The sequence below is a fragment of the Anser brachyrhynchus genome, assembly GCF_964034855.1.
Source record: "Anser brachyrhynchus genome assembly, chromosome: 1".
NCBI classification, from domain to species: Eukaryota; Metazoa; Chordata; class Aves; order Anseriformes; family Anatidae; genus Anser; species Anser brachyrhynchus.
The window spans coordinates 5,274,638-5,302,533 of record NC_137694.1 but is presented as its reverse complement, the minus strand read 5'-3'; the positions used below and the strand labels follow the sequence as shown (position 1 = coordinate 5,302,533).

General features: G+C 36.7%; 1 long non-coding RNA gene across 1 annotated transcript; it reads right to left on the bottom strand.

Moving 5' to 3' along the window:
• Positions 1-171: 171 nt before the first annotated feature.
• On the bottom strand, positions 172-27,890 carry LOC308191788. Its single transcript, XR_013948277.1, has 3 exons — positions 27,399-27,890; positions 2,783-2,851; positions 172-2,038 (listed from the first exon to the last, which is right to left on the bottom strand). It is a non-coding gene; the product is annotated as an uncharacterized lncRNA (long non-coding RNA).
• Between the last annotated feature and the right edge of the window lie 6 nt (positions 27,891-27,896).

The window sequence follows — 27,896 nt, the reverse complement described above, 5'->3', positions numbered from 1 at the left end:
CAGAAGACAGCTGAGTCCTATAAAGGACAGAAAGTATTTAAAGGAGTGGGAAGATTTTAAGAGAGAAAAAAAGACTTCTTGCAGGTGTCACTGGCTCAGGAAAAAAAAGCTTCTGAGTGGAGAAAAGCAACTAGAAAATGGAGGAGAAAGAGCAGACGAACAAACGGACGATGAGGTTTGGATCCGTAATCAGAAGTTTGGTTCAATACGTGGTACCCTCAGGGAAAGGACACTGACGTGCAATATGGGGCAGCATTAATCCTTCCTCAGCTGCTGAGGCAACCCAGATTGCAGCAAGCATTTAAGTGGGCTGAATGTAATTACCTGGTTGGCATTAAATAACAGTGTAATTAGCACTTTTTGGCACATCTCCCTCTGAACATATGGTATTCAATGCTTTTGTAAATAAGATATTTATATGACACTCCCAGCAATACTCTTAATGATGACTTTAAAGGTTATTTTCCACATTTTCAAGAAGTGCTGCTTAAATTTGGGGTGGACAGCGGGGATTTCTAGTGCACAGAGACGTTGACGTGAAGTGTCAAATTCTGCTGACTGGTGTAAACTGTGGCTAGAACAAATAGCTTTAGTGAGGCAACTTCCGAGGCTGTAGTGGTGGAACACTGTGCATTTATGGATGATCAAGGAAATTCCTTTTGCATGTAGAACCTGGGGAATTCCTCACTGCACGGAAAACTGAAGAAAGCTACAGCAGAATGGCTCAGGATTATCCACAGAAATGATTTTAGCATAAATATTGGACATTGAAAAGGAATCAAAGAAGGAACTACATCTTCATTCTGTAGCTGTTTGCTTAGATCTGACATCCTCAGAATTTTCACAATTTGAACAGTATAAATACACAGCTTCAGTGCATTTGTTGCAATTCTTCAGCTACTGTTTGTAGCAAAATAAATTCTGAAATCATCACCAAAGTTACAAAAGTAACAATCTCAGAATGATGTTTATTCATATTATATAAAACCCCTATTTTTAACAGAGATGTTTTGCGTAGAAAAATATTGCTATCTCTATAACGGTTACAGGTTATGAGGAAGGTTTCCTTGCGCTGTTTAATCATACCAGTTCTGCAAGGCTTCTTGGATTTTCCTTGGGAAAGTTTGGTTCTGATCATGGATCAATCTTTCTTTCTTGAGGACTAGGAAATGTGATATTTTCCTATTTATTTATTTATTTATTTTTCCCCTGGGAAAAATGAATTTGTTAAGCATTTGGTGGGACCCTGTGGCTAACCAAAAGTCACAACTTTTGGTCAATCACCATTCAATACCTGCCTACAAAATGCCAGGGATGAGGAAGGGGAGAAATGTAATAAACTCTGTGCTTTCTCTGCAAAATTAAATTATTGCAGTGAGCTTTGGATGACATTAGGAAAGTGACACAGTGAGAAATATAACTTTTTTCTCTCTATTGCCTTGAGTCAGTTGATAATTCACAGCGGTGAACAAAAGAAAGCCAGTGGATAACATATGTTAGCAAGGTCCCTGCAAAATTACCATCTGCATTAGACTTCTTCTTTATCGCTGAGATCCGCTGCCAGTTCACATTAAAATTCAGAGTGCTGACAAATGTATTTCTCTTAACAAGATTGCTATTATTTTATTCTATTTGCAAGGCAGGAACAGGCCAGCAAGTGGTAAGCAGAGCTCCTGATGCTCCTGAAGGCTGTGATCTGAGGGGGAAGGATCTTATCAGTACAGGACAGCTACATCCAGCTCATAGGTCTGAAAGTCATGCGGCCATCAGCATGAAGAATTTACCCATGTTCCTTTTTACCACTGTGAAGTGGAGGCATCATTTGACATGCTGCCCCCTTTCTTCCTCTCCTCCTTCCTGTCCTGATACCCAGCTGATACCCAGCACGTGTTCTCGTGAGGGGATGATTATCATGACTTTGCACCTGGAAGTCCAAGCAGAGGTCGGGGCCCCACCACGATGCAGATTGTTCCAGCTCAGAGATGCTGTCTGTGCTTCAGCTGAACTACATCTCCTGCTCTCAGGTCACCAAAAAGGCCTAAGGCAGAAGAAAGATTTTAATTTGCTTTTTATTATTGCATTGGAAAAGGGGTTGCAATATCCCCAAATTGTTTTAACATCCCCACATTGCCACCCATAATAGTCGGTTTCTTTCTGGGGAAGTTTTGCAGTTTCCCTGTGCCTCTACCTTGACCCTCAGCTGTTACCAATTCAGGCAATGAACCAATTCAGGCAATGAGGTAGACGAATCTTTATCAGGGACACAAATAGAGTATCAGAACAGATTACTTGTTTTACAAGACTGTTAGAACAAGTCTCAATTTTTCATCAATACTATCACCACCACACCCCTCCAACATTAAATATTCCAGTGCAGTGTTTTTTCACTGATTTTGGGTAGGAAATATTCCACCTGTTTGCAAGCACTGGAACTATCAAACCTGGCAACCTGTGTGTACCTGCTGTAAAATCTGTGCTGATAATCAGTGTCTCAATCTCCGAAGATCTGAATGCTTTCAGCAGATCATCTAACCTCTCCAATAAAAATATCTAACCTCAGATCATCTAATCAAATCCTCTAACCTCTCAAACCTTTCTAGCTATTTATGAATCATATACACACCACCAGAGTGCCTATGCTGATAACAAAAGTAATGCTCAAAAATCCAGAGAACATTGGTAAGACAGCTAGCTGGAGAGGTGCTGCAGCCCAAACTTTTCTCTTGGGATTGCCACCATGAATCAAATGAAAAAGAGAACAATTCAGGGCAGTATCTCTCACCTGTTGATATGTGGGTCAGACATTTTTGTCAAGCTTACTGGTTCAATTTTGACTGCCCATTGATGAATTCTGAGAAAAAAAAAAAAGTAAATATGAGTTTATATTTTTATTCTTACTAGCTGTATTTTCCACCAGTGGGCTTTTGGTGTTGTTGACTTTATTTTATTTTTTTCTTGGCATTGGACAAAAATTGTTCAGTTATGGTATAGGAGAAACCCGGGCTGTGCACACACCATATTTTCTGTATTGAACAATAATCAAACCTTTAACTGTGAGCTAGAATTCTCTCAAGACAAGCCTAATTTTCCAAAGGAAAAAAGATTAAATCTGAACTGCTGAGTCTTTTTCAGTTTCATCAATTGCTGGCGAGAGAAGACCTGAAACTCTTGCTTTATACTCACCCTTGGTCATACGCAGTCACGCTCCGAGTGGGTAATTAAGGGTCATTTGACTGTTTACTTAATATCATAACCATGTCTCTAATCTAGAGTTTTTAAGTGTTTGTTGCAAGACAGGAGCATAAACATTCATGGAAGCTTCATTTGTGATTTCTCAGTGCACTAGATGGCACTAAAGCATGGCTTTTATATACAAGGGGAAAAATCCCCACAAAAATTGATATGTAGGTTCAGTAAACCTGAACTATTTTGATCAGGTATATTTTATGAAAGTTCTTTGATATATTATTTGTCATTTTTCATTTTAATTTTCAGATCATCAGAAACAGAGAATTAATTACACCCACTTTGATATTAAAGGAATTTCAAATTGAAAATAAATAATGCTGGAAAGTTAAATAAATAAAAAAAAAATGTAGAAACTAATTTACTCCAGGCTAGATGCAAAATTATTCTAATGTTCAAAGATTAGGGTGCTTGATGCAAGTAAAAAAAATGTTCTGTACCAATTACATGGCTTTTTCATGAACTTTAGTTATCAAAAACATTAAAGTCACAAAAAAAAAAAAGGAATAAAGTAATAAAGTATTCAGGTTTTCCATACAGAAAAATCATTCACAATGTGCAAGCAAATAGTTAGCTACATACTGTCTCCCAGGCATAGCATGCTCAAAACAGGAGGTAGAACTATCTTATAAGAACAAGGTACTTTCCCCCCAACATAAGCAGCAAGGAAAAAAAAATTAAACTTTGTGTGCTTTTTGTGTGTGTATATATATATATATATATATATTTACTTCTTCCCCTCTCTTCAAGTGAGGAGCTATGGTTAGGCTAATTTGAAGTTTCTCTTAATGTATTCTCATGTACTGTATACAGCAGTGTTTGCTTTCTTATATGATCACAATAAACAACACCAAAGGAAATATGAAGGGTGGATCCCTTATAAAACTAAACCTTCTAGACAAAATCATAAGGAAATATGTCTTAGGTCATCTTTGGTATTTTTGCCTTGTAATGCTCAGGGTGCTTACGGAGACGTTTCAAGTCTATGATGTTAAGATGATTCTAGGATTATTCATTGAAATTTCTTTGAAAAGGGAAGCAGAAAGAAAAGAACAGAGAGTTAAAGAAAAAAAAAGGATATAAGGTTTATTATAATCACGTTGTCTCTAGCAGTGATCTTGCAGCACTCTGCTTCCCGTATAGCAAAATGGTAGCTGTTGGACTAAATGCCAGCAGCCCACATCATATAAAAGGCAGTCCACAAATGTTATGGTTTCATGCTGACGACTGTCATCGATATGACATTGATATCAAAAGCAGTCATTTACCTGCAGGGGCTGACAGGATCTGTTCCTCAGCAAAGAGCTGGAGCTTCATTTAGCTGCTAAGCCAGCTAAAGGTCTGATTCGCCAGACCTTGGCACTGCCATGAGCAGTGCTGTTTTGTTTTGTTTTGGGAGGAGAGACCTGTGTATCTCTGTGGAGATGTTGCCCTCATGTTTATATTAGCAAACCCATACATACGTGCTATTGAATTTATTATTTGCCTGTCATCTGAATTAAAGCCTGCATCTCAAGGAAAAGTATTTCATGGGAAAAAACCTCAAATCCCCACATGTAACTATTAAATATGACCCAAGAGCATGCAAGTCCTTAAATTACAGTGTTTGCAGCGGTCAGCTCATGCTATTCTGGAGGCTAATATTTTTAGCACCTCTACAGAAAATAACTTCCCTGAGAATCAGAAATTATACAGTTTCAGGAATACTTGTTGTCAGCTTTGCAAACACTCATTTTCCACGCTTCAAAAGCATCACTACAAAGAAGGAAAATAGACATAGGGAAGTACATAAATTATCAATGTTAAAGTATATATATATTTGGTTGACAACTTTGAATTGATAATATGGTAGCATCCTCAACAATGTTAATTGCTACAATTCCACCATAGAGCTGGTACCTTACTGTTTAAATATGATAAAAGGTCATGTCTTGGCTGTTTCATAGGGATACTGTTGATCTAAAATGAACATCTTTAAAAAAAAATAATTACAGACATTATTGATAACACCTCAGGTTATTAAAAATGAAAGACTGTTAAACTTCCTAATTTACCTTTCACCATGCTGTATGCAATTCATTCAGTCTAGACAATTTCACCTTTTTTCTCACTCGGTTTCATTTTTTTTTTTGATTCATGCGATAAGTTAAGGTTGCAGCTACCAAAGGGGACTTTTTTAATAAAGTTTCTTAACAAGAAAAAAAAAAAAAAAAAAGGCAACCCACTTGTCCTGATTAACTCTCCCTTTGCTTTTGTGATACATTTTTTGCTCACACACAAGGGGAAATACACCATGTAACTATTACATATGCACAGCCCTTCTTCTTGGCTCGCGTATCACTAGCTTCACTGCTTTGGCAGAAAGTTCGGATGCATACACACATTTTTATATATTTATATATAAGTGAGACAGAGTCTTTTCTTGAAGGCTGTCCTGACTGCTTCCAGCCAGTCCACTGCACACCCAAGGGGCTGAAGAAACCTGGGGAAAGGACCAGGGATTTTTTCCCAGAAATAGCCACAACTGCCCGCATGAGGGACTGGGAGGAATGGAGGGACACTGTGGTCCTGTAGAACCTCCTGAGCTGTTTTCTTCTTCTTCCAAGCTTTTTACTTAAATGTTCCCTCCTCAGTTAAAACCTGCAGGACCCCAGTGCCTAGTCAGGCAGTGGCTTTTTGCATGAGATGGGGAGCTTTTCCATCCCATCCAAACATAGGTCTGTAGGTCTGTCTGAGCCTGAGGTCCTGTCCCAAGGTCAGCAGTGTAGGTATTCATTCCACCTACCTTCAGGCACTTCACCAGGGCACCTCTCTTGGGCTGCTTTAGGAGAAACAGTCCAACTGAAAATCCAATGTAGGTCCACTTTATCTAATTTCAACTCCTACTGAAAATTAGTGGCACTGTTTTTCTTCCCATAGCTCCAAAGATCTCTGCATGCTCTTCAACAAGGGCAGATTTACCTCCCAAAACTGATTCCAGCCCCATGTTGAGAGATACCCAATGTGGAAGCACTGCACTCCTCTTCCTGAAGCTGAATCTCAGAAGCCATGGGGTCAGGGGGACACTTGGGTCGCTGGTGGGGTGAAGTCTCTCTGATCCTTTTATCTTCTTCCACTAACTAGTGAGAAAGTCTAGAAAATCACTTAGATGACTAAACTAATTCCCATGCAGAGGCTTGCCATGGATTTATATGGGCTTTGGACTAGTCCCTAATTCAGCAAGTAATTAAGGACATGATTATGATTATATGCATGATTAGTTAAGTACATGGTGTTGATTAGTGACTATGTCACTATGTCACATCACTGTAGTATTTGTCCAACATCAAGCATGCATCTGGCAGATCATTGTAGTATTTCAAAACAAGATTTATATATTTTCCATAAGAAAATGCTGGCAGCATTTTTAATCAGCTATATTAATTTTTATAATGATTCTTCCCATATTTTGTCTATTGAGATTATTCTTAATTTTTCCTTCTCCAATTTCCCTTCTTTCTACTTTTCAACAAGGAAGAAAACATCTGATGGAAAAGTAGAACAAGACATTTAACCAAAACTATTAGCAAACAATGTTTCAGAGTCTGGTTTCAGTTTTTAATGTTTTCCCTTGATGATTCACACACAAATAAATTACTTTATTCAAGCAGCCATATGTTAACACAGCCAACAGTTAGAGTCTTAAATAAATATTAAGAACAGATTTAATTTTTCATTTTACATAATAGGTAAAACAGCATCATTGTAAAGAAGCCTGCACACCTCAAGGGACTGTTCATTTCTTTATAATTTAGGTTCATGTAAAAAAAAAAAATGCAAGTAGAATACACTGCAGGATAGAGACATCTTTTCTTTGCATTCCATTATCTGTTGAAGGAATTCAATTCTGAAGCACCAAATGTTATGAACAACTAATGAACACCTTCAGAGAACTAAGTCAACTGAAACCCCATCACATCAATGTTATATTCTGATACCTTTTTTTTTTTTTTCATCAGTCAGTTATATTCTTACCATTGCTCTCACTAGCTAATGTGAAATGTTACTTAAAAAGGAAGCCTCTTTAGATCACTGATGTTGATCTAGTGTAACTGTGTAAGTTAGGAAGGCAAAAGAATAAAATACAGAGAAAAATCAATGCAGCATAGGAGGCTGTTTTCTTCTCTAAATATTTTCCACATGCTCCTGTCCAATCTCTACCAACGGGATGCAATGTAGGAATTGCTGTGTGCTATTCTAAGTCCTGTGTTTGCAGAAGATCTGGCTATATTACAAGTGTCCCCTCTGACCTTACGGCCTATGAATCAATGCAGGGAAGAGTGGTGAGCTCAAAGGAAAGAAATGGGTAGCTTGCAAATGTGAGGTTAAGGAGATTCTGCTGTGTGAGAGATTTTTATAGACATACATAATGTGTACGTGTGGGTCTGTACGTGTCAGAGTATATCTATCTATAAAATAAAAGTTGGTTACAATAGATGTTCTTATCTGACCTACTTAAAATTGTACATGAAAGCACAGTTAATTTCATCTCCTATCTGTCAGATTGATATAAATCTCCTGTTCAGTATTAATTGTTGTAAGCATGAATATTCTTCATTTTAGGGAGAGACCTGATGATTAAAGCTACTGAAGACAGAAATCCCAAACTCATTAAAATTCCCTCCCACACCCCCTCACTGAATGTGTGTGTAACTTTTCAGACAAGATTCACCACTGTTCAGGCTGTCATACAGGGTTTTGCACCTTCAGATAAAGAGTGTAAAACACCTCCTCTGAGATGCATTCACAATTTTAAATTCAGTATATGTTCATTGTGCTGTGAAATATGCAGGAACAAAGTGGTCTCAATTTTCATCTGAGCCTCACCTAAATGCTTGCAGCTTGTTTTTCTTCTGTTTCTTTCTGCTTTTATATACTGTGATATATCCTACTTGACTTCAATAGTTCATGAAGGGATGTCGGGTGTTAATGACGTTTTTCGTTCTCTTTTGATGAAACAATGTGTTCCTAACCAAAACGATGTCAGTGAGAAGTGTAGAAATCAGGAACTGAAAGCTAAGATTAATCTGCCATACTATTGCATGAAAAACAAGTACAGCACAGAAACTTGCTTTACATCTTAGTCTCTGTCTATAGGTTTAAACAGCACAGGATGAAGTCCCTTTCTACCTGGAGGGCAATGTTTTCTACCATGAAGGCCCTGATCCAGAAAACTGATGCTCCCAAACATCCACAGGAGCTTCACAGACTTCTGACCCCTACCAAACAAGGTGATCTACCTTGTAACAGTCCAGAAGAGCTCTACTTGAAACAACTGTAGTTAATCTTAATGCTTGGTCTAGTTACAGGAATTAGATTTTGTTTTCTTACCAGTAAGCTCCATGTTGTACACTGAACATGCAAATGAAGAAATTTGGCTTTCAAACAACACCACTGACAATGAGGTGAAGTTAGTGGGGCTATTTTCCTTTGTTTTACTGCAATTGTGTGTCAGGAATGTATTTTCAGATAGGGATATTTGGAGAAAGGACTACTGAATTGTGTTTTAATGACCAGAAGTGCTGAGAGATTTTAGTTATCTACCTTGTGCCCAGTATTTTCACACAGAGAAGTGTATTTGAGAGAACAACCTGAAAGGATCAGAGGGACTCCAGAACAAAAAGTATTTAACTTCACTCAGAAATGCTGAACTATTAATAACATGTTTTCATTAGATGTTTGAAATTAGTGTAATGGGAAAACAAACAAACAAACAAACAATTAAACAAAAAACAACACTAATCAGACATTACCACCCCCCAAACCAAGACAGACCCCTCCCAAAATAGTCAATAAACTCATAATTACATGTTTAGCCAAGATTCTTGAAAATCAGGTTTGACTCCCTGTTCTGTTAGAGTTGAAACTAGAACTGTTTCTGATGTGTTAAGTTAGTCCTATAATTGCTGAACTGCTCTGGTTATAAGAAATGTTCAGAAAATGACAGATTTTATTTTAATTTTATTTTATTTTATTTTATTTTATTTTATTTTATTATATTTTATTTTTGATGGAATCATGGTGATTATATTTTTTTTATAAAAAAAAAATAAGGTAGAAAATGTCTGGAAAGTTCTTTCACTGAATTGCTGAAGCTTGATTTCTCAGTGTTGTTTCAAAATTATCTTCACCCCTTCCTGTAGCACAGGTAGGAAATAGTTTCACTCTTGAACCCTAAAGAAGATGCTGTCCAGCAGAGGGGTCAATGTTGCTTCTACCATGAAGAAGAATTGGTCATGAGAAGAAGGGCTCTAGAGACAGCATGGAACAGAAATAGTTGCATTTCCATTCTTTACTTGTGGCACAATTTTTATGTATATACGTATATGTATATAAAATAAATAAAATACAGTGGGAAGAATACATTTGCGTCTTGTATTAAAAGTAAGCAGAAAAAGCACAGTTTAGACCAGGCAGTTTCAGACACCTTTGAATGGCTTTCTTATTCTCACAGCCAGGTATTTCTGAGAAATATTTAGTAAATGGACTCTCATGCTGTAGTCAACAACCCTCATGCCACCATTTCCAGTGGGAAAAGTACCTTTGCAGTGGCCAGCTCATAACTGTTGGTTAAAAAAAGTACTTGCTCAGCACAAAACATCTTCACAGAGCTAGACATGTCTGTCAGGGTCAGATTTGAAGGTGAGATTTTGAATGAAAAAACAGAACAGCAGATGAAGGACACCATAAACTGGTTTAATCTAGATGTTCATTCCCTAATCTCTCAAACATCTATGGTTTTCTTTAACTCTACATGAACCTTTGTACAGTGTGTTTAGCTGCACTGTGCACTGTTTTTTCAAAGTCCTTTGGTTTGAAAGGAAAAAAGAAAGAAAAAATCCTCAACTCAGAGTCACTCTACAAGCCATTTATTCATCAGAAATAATTGTGGTCAGACATTTAGCTGAGAATGCTGGTATTTGTCCTAATGTTCTGTAAATGTTTATACCAAACTTAAATGAATGTAAATACCCCATCTCCAAGCTCTGTGGTAAATCGTTTGTTCTGCACAGAGAGCGTTTGGCGGGGAAGTTATGCTCCAGCCCATTCCTATTGAAATAGTTGAGACCGATGGCAACTGGCCATCTAATCCCTGAGCTCAAATGTAAATACTTTACTCCACAAGCAAAGCTGAAAAAAACTGAGCTGCATTGTGGTCACTCTTGATCCAGAGAGAAAATAATATGTACCAGCCCTTCCTGATACAACTTATTTATCTCTGCATGCTGCTGAACTCTGCAACCTGACACATTAAAAGTCAAGTCTAGGCTCTTCTTCTTTTCCCTCCATCTCAGAGCTCTGGCATTTGTCTCCCCAGATTTTAGCTCATGGGTCAAAGGGATGAGTAGACAGCAGAAGTTTCAGTTTGCTTTGAGTGAAACCTTGAGAATTTGTTTTCAATGCAGGGAAAACTCCCGTTGATTTCAAAGGGAAGAAGGAGGGCAGTTGTGTGCTTTCCACTTCTGAAAATCAGAGCTCCCAGATTCACATTTAAGACTAGCAATAGACAGGTATCAGTTCCGCTAATTAAGTCTCATTTATCTTAACCATTTCACTTTTTAATCAGATAACACAATGATAAGATGCTATAAAAATATATGACAGATAGTCAAGGTCTAGACTTCTCTAATGTGGCAATTTTTTTTTTATATTATGATCTTTCTTTGTATATGTAGATGAACTGCTCTTTTATTAACTTCCCTTTGTAAGCATTTCACATGCAAAAATATCAGATATGACTTTGAAAAAAAAAAGAAAAAACCTTTCCAAAACTGGTGAGAATGAATTAGCTCATAATTGGACTGATTGATAAAAGTAAAGTTCAGTACAAAGCAATAAAATTGTACCATTATCAGGATTTGAACTTAATATGGGGATTTTTTTTTATTGCTGTTTATTTAATATAAAAAAGTAGTGTCTTTGGATGTATTATGTAAGAACTTAACAGTGTTGAAGTAGGTTAAAAAATCTGTAAGAGAACAGATACCTATATAGAGATGTATGTAGGACAGATATTTGTTCATTCTTATTACTTGAATTACACTATTTTTGTATAATTATTCTGAAGATGAGGATTTGTTTGCTGGGTGCTTTCTATAAATATGTACAGTATCTGGTAGACAGAAATATGAAACAAGAGTGGCCATCTATCCCCACAGAACATCTCTGTTACAAATATAAAAAACAATCTAAGAACATCAGCATGTTTCCTCCATTAGCAGCACAGAGCAATAATGCACCAGAGTTCAATTCAATCTAGCAGAGAAAAAAATAATAATATTTAATGTCTAGAAATTGAAGCTAGGCACCATCTTGTCTAGAAATAGGTAACATTTTTGGATTGGAGGCAAATCAAGCATACTAATGATGGGCTTGGACTTCTGTTGAACATTTTAACTCAAAATGGGGAGGTATAAGGCTTTTCTTTTCAGGTAGTCTCCACAGTTTTCATCTTCTGATTTGTGTACAAATAAAAAGAAATTGTAAAGAAATTTACAAATGGAAAGGAATCCTACAGTGAAGGCTCCTGACAAGAAACTTGCTCAAGAAACTTACTTCTCTTAGATGCATTTATGGGTTCCAAATAAATCCTTGAGATCTTAATGGATTTCAAGGACCTTTCAGGTACTCACAATCCATTCAAGAAAATTTTGTGTTTCTCAATACATTAATTTCTTCTCAAACTCTTGGAAAAAAAGAAATATGCAGTGTGACTTCAAAATTATCTCACTGGGAATATTTCAGAGAAAAGTGAATTCAAAGTGAAAAATAAGAAACGTCAACATGTTCTTATTAACGCTATCAGAGCTCCAATTAGCACATCACTGTATCACAGAAAAAGAGGCAATATTGGGGCAAGAGAGAGGCAAGTAGAACATAAGGGAGTTACCAATATGAAATGAAAATTATTTTCTTTATCTTAACCCAGAAACTCTCTGGTTCTCATGGAAAAGGCTAGTCACAAGTTAAACAAAAACAAAATAAACATGTGGGCCTAACCAAAAAAAAAACAACAACAACAAAAAAAAAACAAAAAACAAAAACAACCACCAATGGTAATATGCTTAGTGGGAGAGGAAATATGCAGAATAGCCAAAAATTTAAAGGCCCTTTTTGGTGAACAGGAACTCCCACAAACAGACAAATGGTGACAAAAACTACCGAGCTACGTGATCCCACTATCAGAGCCACATCTTTTGTTCAGGGCAAATTGCCACAGCTTCTCTGTCTGTGTCACTGAGGCTGCTTTGTGGGGCTAACAGAAGGCAAAATAGAGGGTTGTGAGTCTTTCAAATAGTTTTGTAATAGGAAAGTACCTGTGACCTACACAGCCCTTTCAAGCTTTTCGTTTGAAGTCAAGTTTTCTCCATTTACATGGGGCTATCATTGACAGCATGAATAGGTTTTTAGTATGATATTTTTAAACTTTTACATTTCTTCAAAATAGGGTAGAGTGTTGCTAAAAATATTGGCTTCAAAGAATGGGTATGGTATTACAGTTTAGGAATTGCTAGGTTATCCAGAGTCTTCATCTTGCACCTCAGTACTATGTAAATATAATGCTGTCATACAAGAGAAGAAGTAGCAGAATGAAATATCACTTCTATTTGCAAAATTAAGTTGTTAGGTAGGACAGCTTGAAACTTGTTAACTGACCTTTAAAATAAAAATCTAAATGGTTATATTAATGGCTATAATTTGTTCCATAATGTTTTAATCCTTGATTTAGATTTATTTGGTGAGTCAACAGTTAAGGTATTAGCGTCATTATTAACATATTATTAACATAGATCCATTGTGAAATTTAAAAAATACACTTTCTAGTAACAACCAGAGACTGTAACTCATAATTTCCTTTTGAGATTTGGAATATCTGGCACAGCTCAGAAACTTTCACTTACTGAAGTCATATTGTTCCATAAGAATTTCAGTTTTTGTGATAGTGGGGCTTCAGACCCTAAGACTGCAAAGCTTGTATTGCAAATATTCAAATACAAAGCAATACATTAAAATATAAGAAAATGCCTAAGTATGGGAACACACCTCAAATTTACAATCTTTTTTATTTTTTTAGTCTTATGATTGTGTGGCTCCCCTCAATATTTAGAAAATGAAGTGACTTATGAATACTGAAAGAGTGAGTAATAAAAATTTCAACAGCAAAGAAAAACCCTCTTAGATCTTGATGAACAAAGTCATGTTCTTTAACTCTGCTTTGTAGAGTATTTTTATTAACATTATTATAATTTATGATTAATTGACCTAAACCAGAAAACTGTAATACAAAAAATCAGAATTTCCCACATTTTTCCTTCCTGTTTTTTTTTCTTGACATTTATGTCTTTAATTGTGAAGCTTTTTTTTTTTTTTTTTTTGTCTGACAATCTCTGACTTACATTGGAAACATATTTGAATAGACTGTGCCTGCTTCTTTGAGATTGCATTAGGCTATTGATGGCAGTTAAACCAGAATGCATTTTTTAACTGAAATTCAGAGTATGTCAGAACATAAACTGAGCTCTCTTAGGTGTTTGAATAGATTATCAAGATGATATTTTATCAGTATTAGTGATATTATAAATGTATTTATATTGCAGGAAAAATAGATTCTAAGACATTTAACAAAAAAGATATATTGATTTCTACCAATCCCTCAGAAATTCCATTCAATAATTTTTGTCCTGTGGTCCTAAAACAATTTAAGTTGTGAAGAGATAAGATAGCTTACAGTTTTAATTGCCCTTTCTGAAAGAGAAATTACTCTGCAAGGCCCTTTAGCAAGTCATTGTCTGAATGCTTCCAAAGCAGAACCTATACTGAAATATTAAAATATTCTGAATTTGTGTTATCTTCATCTTATTAAGGAAGAGCTGAGCAGAAGTGGTGCAAGTACCCCTTCCCAAGCTTCATTCGTACACACTGCTTGAATAAGCCACCAGTCTTCCTCTGACCATAGATAAATAAAGAATAGAGCTGCAGCAAGATACTGGGAGAACATTAGCTTGATTGTTTTTCTCCCTATCTTGTTCCTCCCTTGCCGATAGTTGCTCTACCAGAAACCAGATCTTGTCTGTATGGTTTCAGAAGAGCTGGACCTTGGTGGGGCATGAGACCCAGGATACACTGGGTACGTTTCCACCATCGTATAACACAGATCCCATATTGTTTTGTGTTACATGGTTATCCAACACTGCTCCAGTGAGCTTTATACCCTCACAGATGTCACTCAGCCTCTTAGCACTAGCCAGCAGGGGAACAGATATTGTCAGGTTGTGCCATGAAAATACTGCTTTGGTGGACTTCAGCACAGCCCTTGCACTATTTCAGAAACTTTAAAAATAAACCAGATAATAACAATAAACTAGATAATAACACTAATATAATAATAGTAACAATAATGACAGCAACAATGGTGTTTTGTGACTGCAGGACAGCCTTTGAGAACCACGTCTTTACTGATGGAAAAGTGGCATGACACCATGTTATGTTATGGTGTGCATGCTGCCTATCTCATATAGACAGACAGTTGAAAGTTCTGTGAAACTTAGCACTTTGCACCTCAGGTGAACATACTTTGATACATTCACACTTCCATCCTTCATACCCTGTCCTTATTATAGCTTTGTCCTGGAAAGAGAAGGAGGAGATATGAAGACAGGGTTGTAGCAAGAGTCACCCTGGTTATGCCCTGCATGTTCAGCACAATGCAACAGGTCTGTGGATGGAGGTAATGACTGCAATCATTTTGCCATAGCAGCAAACCTCTGCGTAGGCCGTTAAAATAAAGAATCGCACCCTATCTTCTCTTGGAGGATAACACAGTGACTCATAACAGCCTTAGTATTGCTCAGCCTGAGATTGAGGAGTAGGAAGGGAAGAGACCTCACAAATACTGAGTTTACAAATAACAGTGAATTACTGATTCCAATACTTGCTGTCACAAACTCAGAGAATGTCACTTTTTCTCTGTATACATTGCTGTTCCTACCCCTAGAAATCCCTTAAAGGCCTTAAAGGCCAATGCAAACTCTTTGGATAATGACATCCTCTTAAGTTAGGTGCTTTTAAACCCTGGTGCAACCTGCTTATTCTCTGATCATCTAACTTTAATCAAATACCTGATTTTTGACTGTATGAGTAGTCTACCCCTTGTTTCCCTAAGTTATGTAAAAGGAAGATACTGTCAAAGTGAAAGGGTTTGTCATTTTCAAGAAAAAAAAATAGTTCTAAGGAATTTCAGAATAACATTATTTCTGTTTTACAAGTGAGTAAACAGAAACCTAGAAAGATTTAAATGAACTAGGCTCGGTAACAGGCTTAGATAGGAAACGAACCCAATTTTTCTGATGTAGGCCTGCTGTCTCTCACTGTCACGCTACTCTTGCTAGTAAAGATATCAGAGAACCACTCTTCCTCCCTCTTGCTTTTCATGTCCTTTGAAATGACAAAGCATACTCTTGATATAGACATCAGTGAAATAACTCTGTCTAAACATTTCTGTAAGCATCTTTTTAGAATAAGGTGACAATTTAGCCCTGTATCTTCAGGTCTTGATGCCTTATGCACACCTTAAATATTCCAGACCTTGGAGGGACCAGTTAAATAGGAATTTCCCAAATATGGATTTTAATATAAAGTTAGATAAGCAGCAACCAAGTTTCAGATTTCCTTTCATTGGCCATTTGTTAAGGGCAACGAAGCTGGTGAGGGGTCTGGAGAACAAGTCTTACGAAGAGCAGCTGAGGGAGCTGGGACTGTTCAGTCTGGAAAAGAGGAGGCTCAGGGGCAACCTTATTGCACTCTACAGGTACCTTAAAGGAGGCTGTAGCAAGGTGGGGGTTGGTCTATTCTCCCATGTGCCTGGTAACAGGATGAGGGGGAATGGGCTGAAGTTGCGCCAGGGGAGGTTTAGGTTGGATATTAAGAAGAACTTCTTTACTGAAAGGGTTGTTAGGCATTGGAATGGGCTGCCCAGGGAAGTGGCCCAGTCACCATCCCTGGAGGTCTTTAAAAGACGTTTAGATGTTGAGCTTAGTGATATGGTTTAGTGGAGGACTTGTTAGTGTTAGGTCAGAGGTTGGACTAGGTGATTTTGGAGGTCTCTTCCAACCTAGATTGTGGTTCTGTGATTCTATGATTCTGCTACATCTTTAAAGTTATTTTATAAAATGAGAGGAATGAACCAAAGACCATAGACAGGAGCTAATCTGTGTATTTTAAAAGCATTAGGTACTTAGAATTTTTTATACCAATAAGGATGATTCTGACCTGAATTTAGGCAGGGAATCCTTCACCTTACTCCTTTCCTGTTGGATAATCACCAGCACCTGCTGCTCTGCAAGGATGCATGAGGCATTTAGAGAACATGCATAAATCTTGTGAGATGCCTAGTGAGACCTGGCTGTTCTCAGGGCCAGAAAGTATGCACACACAGGACAGGCCATCTTCTCTCTTGATGAACTTAGCAAAGTAATTAGCAGGAGCTCACAGTGAGTGGGCCTCCTTGCAAGGAACATGGTAAGATATTATAAATATTTTCTCCTTCAGTGACCAAACTCCTGGGTCTTTGGGAGTGGTGGCACTTATGCAGAGTCTGCAAGCCTTGCAAGATGACCTTAGGGTGAGTTGGCCTCCTTCCTCAGTTCCCCCTTTGATATGGCAAAAACACAATGCTGACCTTCTTGTTTGCTATATTAGAGATAGATATGCTTTAAAAATCAGAGAATCATAGAATCATTAACGATGGAAAAGACCTCTAAAGTCATCTAGTCCAACAGTCCCCTTACTACCAATATTACCCACTAAACAATGTCCCTAAGTACCACATCCAACCTTTCCTTAAACACAAAAAAGCAAGACCACTAAAAATATTACAAACATGAAGACTCACATAAAGATGAAGCTGGCTAATGCAGCTATATTTCATTGAGCAGAAGGTCCCACACTTCACTGAGTTGCCGAGTACCACCTAGACTAAGGATTTAACCCTCTGGGCTATTGGAGGGCAGTGTTCTTTTGTAGCAGATACTGATGTATTTTCTAGTTCTCCCCATCCTGCTATGAATGCTGCAGAGATGTAAAGAACAAAGGAAACAAAGATGAGTTGATGGGCTTTCTCTGTCACAAAATGCTAAGGTTAATTCACCAGGAGGAACTGCCACAGCTTTCATGACATATGTAAAGCTTTAATCCAACATAATCACAATTGCCAAACTACTCTGCTCAATGGGATAAAATGTCTTCCCTGTGCCCACTGAGTGGGAAATCAGTTGATTAGGGGTATTTGCAGAACCAAAAAGCTTTTTTGCATGCTGTCTCCAGATGACCTTTTATAAATCCCACCAAATCCTAGCCTGCTTCCTACCATGTTGCTAATAGTTTGATCTATGGCCTACTAATGAGGTACATACTGCTTCACCTCCACTAAAGGTATTAGGGTATCTACTCCATTCTGCAGTACCACAGAGATTATAGTTGTTTGTGCCAGGAGGAAGAGGAATTTCCAGGGCATAAGTCATCATTTAGAGTTATTAACAAAAGGATTTATTATGTTGCTCTGTTTCAAACGGCGGTATACATGATGCCTAGAGCATGCCAGAATGCAACTACCTACCACATAATGTCCTAATGAATCACCACTCGCTGGAGGAGCTGCAGAACCTCAACATTCAATCGTGCATTTCTTCCCCACACACCAAATTGACAAATAAGGCCATAATGGCTTTGCAATTTTATCAGGTAAAACTGATCTCAGGAAGATGAGTACATTGAAACCGCGTTGAGAACTATGTGGGGTGGGGGGGAAATCCACATTTTGAAAAAAAAAAAAAAAAGAGTTTTGATGTAGCAAAACAGCTCTAATGCAAAGTGCTCACCCCTAATCCTGCAGACACCGGGGGTCTGGGTCTGTGACAAAGGGATCCTTAACTATGACTTCAGGGCTTGTAGAGTCAAGTTCTACTCTTGTGTGCATTTCCATAGAACCTGAAAAAAGAACCTCACTTTCCAGAGCCATGAAGATGTGGCTGACTAAAGGCTATTCATTCCTCCTTGTCCATGCTTGTCCTCTGTCTAATTTATAGTAATTAAAGGCCAAAGGCTCTCTTCTCTAAAATAGCAGTTAAGAAATAACTCCCTTTTTTACTGAACCGGAGTCTGGTAAGGTTTAATTAAGCGATGTTTAGAGTACATTTTGGGTTCTCCAGATGGCAGGAGAGACAAATTATTATTTATCTGCTTTTACTCATTTTATTTCCATTTTCAGGCTTAAAGTTTAAAATATTTTGTTCTGACTTTGCTTTTAGTAAAGGTGCTGGAAATTTTCTTATTGACTCCATATAGGAATAGTATCAATTAATATTTATTTGTCCATGGTTAATAGTTAAAATAAACTCTGAAAGAGATCCAGCCTTTAAGTATACTGAGAAGCAAGTTTATCTCTCTTTGAGTACTCTCTTGTACTCTTCCTCCCTCACCATTCCCTATGTTAAGAATTGGGGTTGAAATAAGTCTTGCAATCGATCCCCTTGACATCTTGCAGCATTTCTCCTGCATCCATTTATTTACCCTTCCAACTGACAAGCCTATGGAATGTCAACTTTTTGGTAAATTATTGATTCCTTTCAGTTGCTTATGGGGCAGAAGGCTGATGGCATTGCAAACACTACATTTTTAGGATCGTATTAACATCTCAAAAGAAAAAGCTCCTAAAAGGGGAGAGGTAACTCATAATGGTCTATTTTTAAAACAAAACATGGGCCAGATTCTGCTTCCACCAAACTCTGTGGTACAATTTCCAAAGCCTGTGCTAAAAGGAAGCTCAAGCCCAGGGATGATGAAGCCAGTGATTATACAGCACATTACGTTAAAGAAAAATTAAATCAAATGCAGATGCTTTTATATAATTCCAAGACAGGACTCAGTGTTTTCTTAAATTATTTTTGGTTTCTTTTCCCCTCTCCCCTCTCCAAACACTGATCCCTTGGCTACAAAGAAAAACTTCAAAGAACGTAAGCAAATACAATCCTTTTATTCGTTTTGTTTTCCCCCAACATTTCTTCAGAGAAAAGGAAAGAAGGAAGGAATGAAGGAATGAAGGAATGAAGGAAAGACAGAAGGAAAGAAGGAAAGAAGGAAAGAAGGAAAGAAGGAAAGAAAGAAGGAAGGAAGGAAGGAAAGAAGGAAGGAAGGAAGGAAGGAAGGAAGGAAGGAAGGAAGGAAGGAAGGAAGGAAAGAGAGAAAGAGAGAGAGAGAGAAAGGAAAGAAAGAAAGAAAAAGAAAGAAAGAAAGAAAGAAAGAAAGAAAGAAAGAAAGAAAGAAAGAAAGAAAGAAAGAAAGAAAGAAAATAATAATAAAAAGATTTTCTCTACTTGACTCTGTTGCAAATAAATCCTGATTTTTAATTCCTTTTCATCTGATGCATTTGTGCATTAAGATTTAAAGATGCTTTAATGGTGTACAAGGTGATAGAAAAACACTGTTGTCCATTCCAGTCAGATGTGGCTTGCACTAAGTCATGTCGATTCAGAAAAACTTGTTTTCAAACAAGAATCTACATGTTATGGGTTACTGGATCCTAATGTGACTAAATGGTATATGAGAAACCCAGGGTGAGTTTGATAAAATTTGCTTAAAAATAAGAATACATACGTGAAAAAGTTAGCAGATGAAGAAGAAAAGAGTTTTATTGCAAACAGATGTATTGTAAAGTGCAGGGTATCATATCTTCTCTGAGAGGAATTTAGCTGAAAATATTTGACTTGAGTCATTAATGTGATTCCACACTGAAGGACATTTACTTCTTGCTGCCAAGGTTCTGACTGAGCAAACTTCTTAAGCCTGTATGAAACCTGAGCACGTTTGTGGTTCCACTGAGTTAATCTGGGGCACAATCACATGAATAAGGTGAGATATGTGAGTGCCTTTCTGAATCAAGACCCTGTGACAATGACAAAACTTTGAATTGCAAGATGTACCAAACATTTCCAGTAGACGCTAATTCTTTTTAATTTCTTTATGAAGTAGCTGGGTATTACTTTGTTCTCAATTAGATTATATGGACATTGTTTATAGCAGATGTTTGATAACCAGTGAAAATAATATCAATGCTAAAATTCTGACAACTTTTAAGCTTTTTACACATTTTTACCTTACTTTACGTCTCTCAAGAGAAAGAAATGACAATCACGTAAGCAAATTCCCAGCAGATCTGGAAGAAAAACATCTCTGAAGTGTACTATTTTTAATTATTTGTGAGATGTTTAGAGTAGTGCAGAGAACATGTGAACTCATGACTAAGTAGATAATTTTACCCATACTGAGATCCAAATTTTAGCACATGTATTTTTAAGAATACAGTTATTTTCTTTTGTCTTGGGAGATGATGTGAAAGAAAACTGCTAGGGGAAAAAAAAAAAGAAAAAAAAAAAGAGAGAAAGATTGAAAGAATGAGAAACAACTTTTCTATGGAATTGTTGGGGAAATCACACACTATCAGCATGCACACATTTATTTTCAACATATAAAGTACTTTGTCCGAGAAGGGATGTTCATAAAAGCCTTTCAATTCAGTCATTTGACAGATGAGATCTGTTCTTGATGTCAGTTACTGAGTTATAGGCCTCTCCCCTATTCTGTTGCTGTGATTCTTACTCTGTTTATCTTTGTGCCCACACATAGGGCAGTATATCAGTATAAATTTATACATGTATATGCATATTCTATACATACAGCCTGTCTTTATTATGCAGATGATAGCAGTGTTAAGCTTGCTGCAGAGGGGCATTTCTTTCATTTTTCAGAGGAATGCTAGGCAAGGAGATCTATTCTTGAAGCTCACAATATTAGAATAAGAATGAAACAATTTTCATAGCAATGCAGCAGGGAAAAACAGTAAAACAGTGAGAACAATAACTGCAAGGCCTTTTTTTTTTCTTTTCTTTTCTTTTTTTTTTTTCTTTTTTTTTTTCTGAGATGCAGCTACACAAAACCTTGCTTTGAAGACATTTAAAGCAACCTCAGTGCTGAGGAATGGAGTTGCTGGGGCTCTGGGGCTGATTCACCACTGCCCTGCACTCTGCACGACCAGAGAGCAAAGCGGGTGGAAATTGTTAGCATCCTCTGTCCCAGCACAGGCTTATTCTACTCCCACCTTGCTTGGTGCAAATGAGTGCAAAAAACAACACAGCGGAAAGATATAGCCATGGTTCTATGCAAAACATCAGATTATCCGTTTTCTTGTTTCCATGGTTTTTTTCTTTCTCTCCCTCTCTCTCTCTCTGTTTTGTTTTTTTTTTTTTTTTTTTTTTTTTTAAGTCAATGGCAATGCTGCTATTATTATTGAATTAAAACTGAGACTTTCATATTATGGGTTCATTTTTTCTTGTTTTCTTCTGTACTTGTAAAAGCCAAGCACATTAAACAAGTTCTGTGACTTGTGAAACTACTGAAGTCCTGGGAAGCTCTCCAGTGGGCTAAATGGAGTTCAATCAGGCAAGAATTTCAGCAAAGGTTTCCCTTAGGTTGGACATTCACTAACATTTATGTCTTCCATGAACTCCTTGGCATCAAGTCATACTGGCACCTCAGTCCAGACTAATTAGGGCATTCTCATTATTCAGCTGCTTATTTTTAAATAAATTCTCAGGATTCAACATCTTTGAAACTTCTACACAGTTGACAAACATTGTTTAAATTAATTAATAACATCTAAAAATCATAAAGAGTGGGGTTGGACAACAGATGGACAAGCAATCAGACTGTGATGGACTCAGCTTTGTTTTTTAATAAAAACATATATATGTATATATATTTTTCACATAAGCCAATTTTTTACTCTTTATTGTTATTCCCAGAGGTGAGGATGCATCTCATTTGGCCCTAGCTGTATCATAGTTAGGCAGCTATTTGGAAGCTGTCATGCAGGAGGAATGGACATACATGCAGAGAATAGGAGAGAGACTGGTACCAACCAGTCCTGAAACAGAAACCTCATGCAGATGGAAAGTCTTCACACCCTGGGATAGCTCTGTCCCTATTACCTACTGAGAAAACTCTTAAGAATTGTTTACAGTATATGTCTAACACATAGATGCTTAAGGTTAGGTGTGATTTATTTTTTTGGTAGAGAATATTATGGGAAACTGCTGAATTATAGCAAGGATATTCTGTATCTCCTGAAACACAGATCTGAACAAAGGTCCTGACTCTTTTGGGCTTATTTTTCATGAGTTTAGTGGTGACTTCATTGCTCTCCCATTGATGTGAACTGTGGTACTTGGTGACTCCAACCTCAAATTCACTAACATCTTTGGACCCTTATTGTAAGACAACCTTCTTGCTATGTTGTATGAGAAGTCAACTACTTAAGTTCCATGAGACTTCAACTTAAACCTTAATGTCACAGTACAGCTCTTATTTATCAGATAAAGCAAGGTGCCTTGAATCAAATAATCAACCACCAGCTTTTTGGTACACTCATTTAGTCTGTAACTAGGCACAAACACAGTATGTTTCGTTACTCTTCTGAAATATCTTGCTTTTAACTGAGGATCTTTATTTTGAGTTCTTGGTACCCTTGATATGGAAAAAACAAGAAAAGATTAGAATAAGTTCTTGTGGAATAGATGAAGTAGAAACCACAACAGAGTTCCCTAGACCTAGATGTTGCTGAGATTCATCCAAGAGCTACTCACTGGAAGTTTATTAATACAGTGGAACAGTCAGGAAGCCTAAAATGACTCACCAATAGCTTTATTATTATTATTATTTTCCTTCTGAAGAAACCCAACAGATTAGCTACATAACAAATGCACCTGTAAAAAACTACTGAGGCTAGAGAGGAGCCCTTTAAGGCCTAGTGCTTTCTAAAGTCTGGTTCCTAATTCCACATGTCTAACCGCACTGAGGGAAACATATCTGGCCTTAGGTTGGACTTACCAAAGTCTAAAGAAAACTCTGCCCCAAATTTTCCTTTAGGTTTTGCAAACTATGCATCTTCAAACTTCAAATAATAATAAATCAAAGGATCATGTACCAGCACAGTCTTTGATTTTGATTGCACCTGCAAATAAAGAAAAAGAGCTGGAAAAAATGGCCTTCTTTACTTTTTGTGTTGTTTCTCCATTCAAATAAATAAATAATACAAAAATTCCAATTTGTGAATGATACTGTGGAGAAAAGAGTTGTTTGGAAAGGATTTTAAAAGCTATGTTACTGTAAATCATTGTAACATAGGGCCTACTTCTACATAAATAATATATCCACAAATGCATTTTAAAATTTGCAATCAGTGAGAGGAATATAAAATGAAATGTATGAGATACTGTAAGCAAACTGCTTCTTAGCATCTCTATCAAGGTAATACATTTTAACTTGGTGCATTAAAACAAAATAAAACAAAACAACAAAAAAAAACTTTAAATACAAAGATCAATTGCAAGTGTAGACAGACTCCGGGTTTAGAAAGAGCATTCTGTCTTGTCAAGCCCACCTTATCATCTCAGTAGAATAAACACCATAATTATTCTCACCTTTTTGTTTGTTTTCTAATTGGATCATTTATTAGTTTCAGGAAATTAAAATCAACATCAGATTTATAACACAAGGCTCCTGAAATATTGATTTGGTTATAGAAATGTCAAAGTTGGCAGGTAAGCTGTCTTGTTGCCTCAGGAGTCTTTTGCATTAGCAGAAATTATGGAAAAGGCCTTTAGAACTGAGTAAGTTTAACATTTTTTTTCTGTGTTACACACAGTTAAAAACTCTGTTCTTTTACCGATATTTTGGCTTCATCTATCAGTCTATGGTTAATAACATCGGTGGGTTTGAATCAAAGACACAAAGGATGTGACTGTAGCTGTTCTATTTTGCAGAATGGATTCTACTTCTTGGTTGGTTATAACAGCTTTTTGGATGACTATTGACAAAAATTTTCTGTTTAGTTACCAAAAATCTACTAATATCAACCGTGCATGATCCAGAAATTCCTCCTTTGTATTCCTTGTAAATTCTTGAGCTCTCAGTGTGTGCTTTATTTATCACTGAATGAAGGTTTTGCTTTCTGTTGCTCACCAATTCATGTTTCTACCTTTCATCAAAAATGCAAACCAATTTCATAAAACATAATTATCTCAAAAATGTATATTAGAGAACTTGGTTTAATTATCTGCCTTCATGATCTTAAGGATTTTACTCACAGATTCATCACCTTATTCTGTGAGTGAAATTTATCATACTAGTTAGCATAAAGTACTTCTTCCAGCCACGTATTTACTGCCACATGTACACTTCTTGAGTATTAGAGGGACTGATTTTTTATGCTGAGCAAAAAAAAGTTTTGGACAATAGAGAGTTTGACATTTTATCTAAATCTCACTGAAGTCACTGGAAAAAACATCTGAAATTAACCACCACCCTAATAACACATCATGACGTAAAGTAAAATCCTGCCACAGCTTATGACATTCCTACTCATAAGAAACTCCCATCAGCACAAAGTGGATGGTGCTTGGCGTTTGCTTTCCATTCAATAAACCTTATTTCCACCATAGCCACAAAGAAGCTGTTATGAGGGGACAATTCTGTGTACATATGTTCACTGAGCTTGCAACACTGGATATCCCTCTAGTACCAGCAAAAGAAAATGGTTCCTTCTAGGACTTGGTACCTCTGACTTCATCTTAATATATATATATGTATATATATAAAATCTTAGAAAATCTTATATATCTTTGAAATCTGTGCTGGGAGATTAGTTTGGAAGTAGCTACCTGTAAAGAGGATGAGCAGAAGATACTCCCATGAACTCTCAAATATTCCATAAGACAAGGGACTGTTACAAAGTGGGGGCCAAGAGGTAAGAGGGTTGGAAAGAAAGAGGTATTCTGCCTTTTAGATGTTGTTGTTCTGTAAAGAGTGATACTTTAGAACTGGTGATAAAACAGGGAGGTCAGAAAAATTTCTTTCTTTTCCTTTCTTGATACGTACATATGCAATTCTTAAAGACTTAAGTATTGCAAGATAACAAACGGAGGAATCAAAAGAGAAAGTAACTATTCATGTATATACTTCTCCTTAGAGCTCCTATTACAATTATGTATTTGAAAATAGTGAATAATAATGTAATACAAATCCTTAAATATAAAGATTAATTCTTCCAATTTTGTAATTTCTTCCTTCGTCATAAGTAGTCCAAATCTTGTCTGAGAAGTGAAATATTTGTATAAATTTTTTTAACAAAATTGTTCATACAACATTTCTAAAAGGAAGAGGAATACACAAAATAAATTAGCTTTACAGTTTCATCAAATTTAGAAAAAACATTAGGTGTCCCTAATCATTTATCACTTATGAAAACTTTCAGAAATGAGTTCATATTCAGTACATTTTGCATGAAAATATTTTCTGTGCATTACTGTGAAGGCAAAGTATCTCATCAGTCCTAGATATACAGGAGCATTTATATTCAGGATACTAAATGTTATTAGAAATTAGAAATTAAAATGTTATCAATGTGTTCCACAGGGAGGGGGGGGGTTGGGGGTGGAAAGAGAGGGGAATCAATTGAACAAATAGCAGGTTAGCCACTTTTCTTCGGGGGAAATAGAAACACAAAATGGATTTGTCTTACATTCACATAGACACTAAGCAAAGGCAAAGTGATTCAAGAAATTATATGTAAAAACAGGGGATATCATCCCAAGAGCCAATATTTTAATGCACTAAGATAAAATAATGCAATACTCTCTGTAAGTATATAACAGATTCTTAAATACAGCATGACAACAGGACTACCTGAGACTCTCTGGATTGTAAGAAATATATCCTAGTGCTGACAAGCTTCAGTAGGCTTTTTCAGTAGGCTTTCATGTCACATTTAGATCCATGATAATGCTCCCTAACTGTAGCAGGAATGGGGATTGACTAGCTTTTATTCAATTGCTTTTCTAAATGCACAACCAAAAACCCTGAGTACAGGTGGGACCCACTGCAGTTTAGTTATTGAAGCCAAAGATTAGCAGCTGTATCACCTTGATTTTAATCCTCATTTTTCCTTACTCACCATAACCCTAGGCAAAACATATTCGTTCTCCTTTATTCACCTGCAAAACAACAGGTTGTAACAATTCTGAGCTGCCTCTGGGGTGCTGGCTCATAATTTTATTTTATTTTTAAGTGCAATAAATACTTTAAAAACGTTTTAAAATTATAACTGAAAGGCACAACAGGACAAAGTACTGTCATCATAATGACCTGCTGAGCTTTGTCTTGAACAAGCCCTTAATTACAAAGAAAGCATGTATGTACAAGGTAATCTCTGGCTTGGTGAAAACTGGTGTTGTTCACCAGTACTTATTCTTGAAGCCAGTTTATCCCAAGCCAGGATGTGGCCCAAATCCTTTTATTTTCAGAAATGTGAGCCAGCAGTGGCTGTCCTGTTTATTTAACAGCTGTCTACAGCTAAGAGTGAAATTCAGCATTGCTGCGCTGATCCGCGAACACTTGCCTCTCCAGCATGACCTAAAGAGTTGGTATCACATAAAGGTAGGACTGCATTTTCCCAGAGCACACCAGGGTATGGACATGGACTTTTCTGAACCCACACAGTGATCAATTCATGCTCCGAAATGTTAAACAACAAAGTACAGCATAAAAACAGTGACCGAGTTGTGGCCTGTGTCTAGCAACCACGTTCTTTCCCTATGCAAATCAAACCACGCACAGTACAAGGGCCCTTCTGGTCCACTTTATTACAGGAAGGAAAAACCCACTTTTACCGGCAATGGTCGGAAAAAAATGAAATATTCAAATTTTATCCAAAAAAAAACTAAAAAAAAACAAAGACTTGGCACTGTTTTTCACAGAATTTTTTTTGCTCTTTTCAAAGTATTCCTTTAAATAGATCTTTGCTTTTCTGTATGCATTTTCCCTGTGTAATACTTCTTTAATTAGCTATCTTTTTCCATACACATCTTCTGTTCTAAGCAGAGAGACGGCATATATTAAACAAAGCAGACATGGTCTTAATTTGCTTAAGGTCTTACTCTTTCCCCTCATTACAAGCTAAGTTAAACAATATTATTAAAGCATTTTCTTAATGTTTTTGAACTTACCTTCATTTTTCTTTTTCCCTCCACTAATGGGAAATGCTGTTACTCATTCACAGTCCATCTGCCTAATAGAAACTAGCTTCTGACAATTAAAGTGCTAGCATGTAAATTCTTGTATGACATGCCCCTATCTGAAGATTAATTTGTGCAATTCATGACTGATGAGATACATTATTATCTGCAAACTTATCACCTCTCTTACCCAAGTTCCAGCTCAATCTGATCTTTGTTAAGGCTTAATGAAAACAAATGCAGTTCTAAGAACAATGGAAAAAAGGTGCAAAATGCAATACATTTTGTTTAAATCATTTTTAGAGATACTGTCTGTGGGTGTTAGTACAGTTATGAATCGTTTTATAACCAAAGTTGAAAAAAAACAAAAAACAACAAAAAAAAGGAAAACAAAAAGATAGAAAGGCCACTTGTTCTTAGAAAACTAACAGTCAGTCAAAATGTTTCCCACCTTAGCACCAAAACAGGGAAAAAATTGAACTTCAGAAG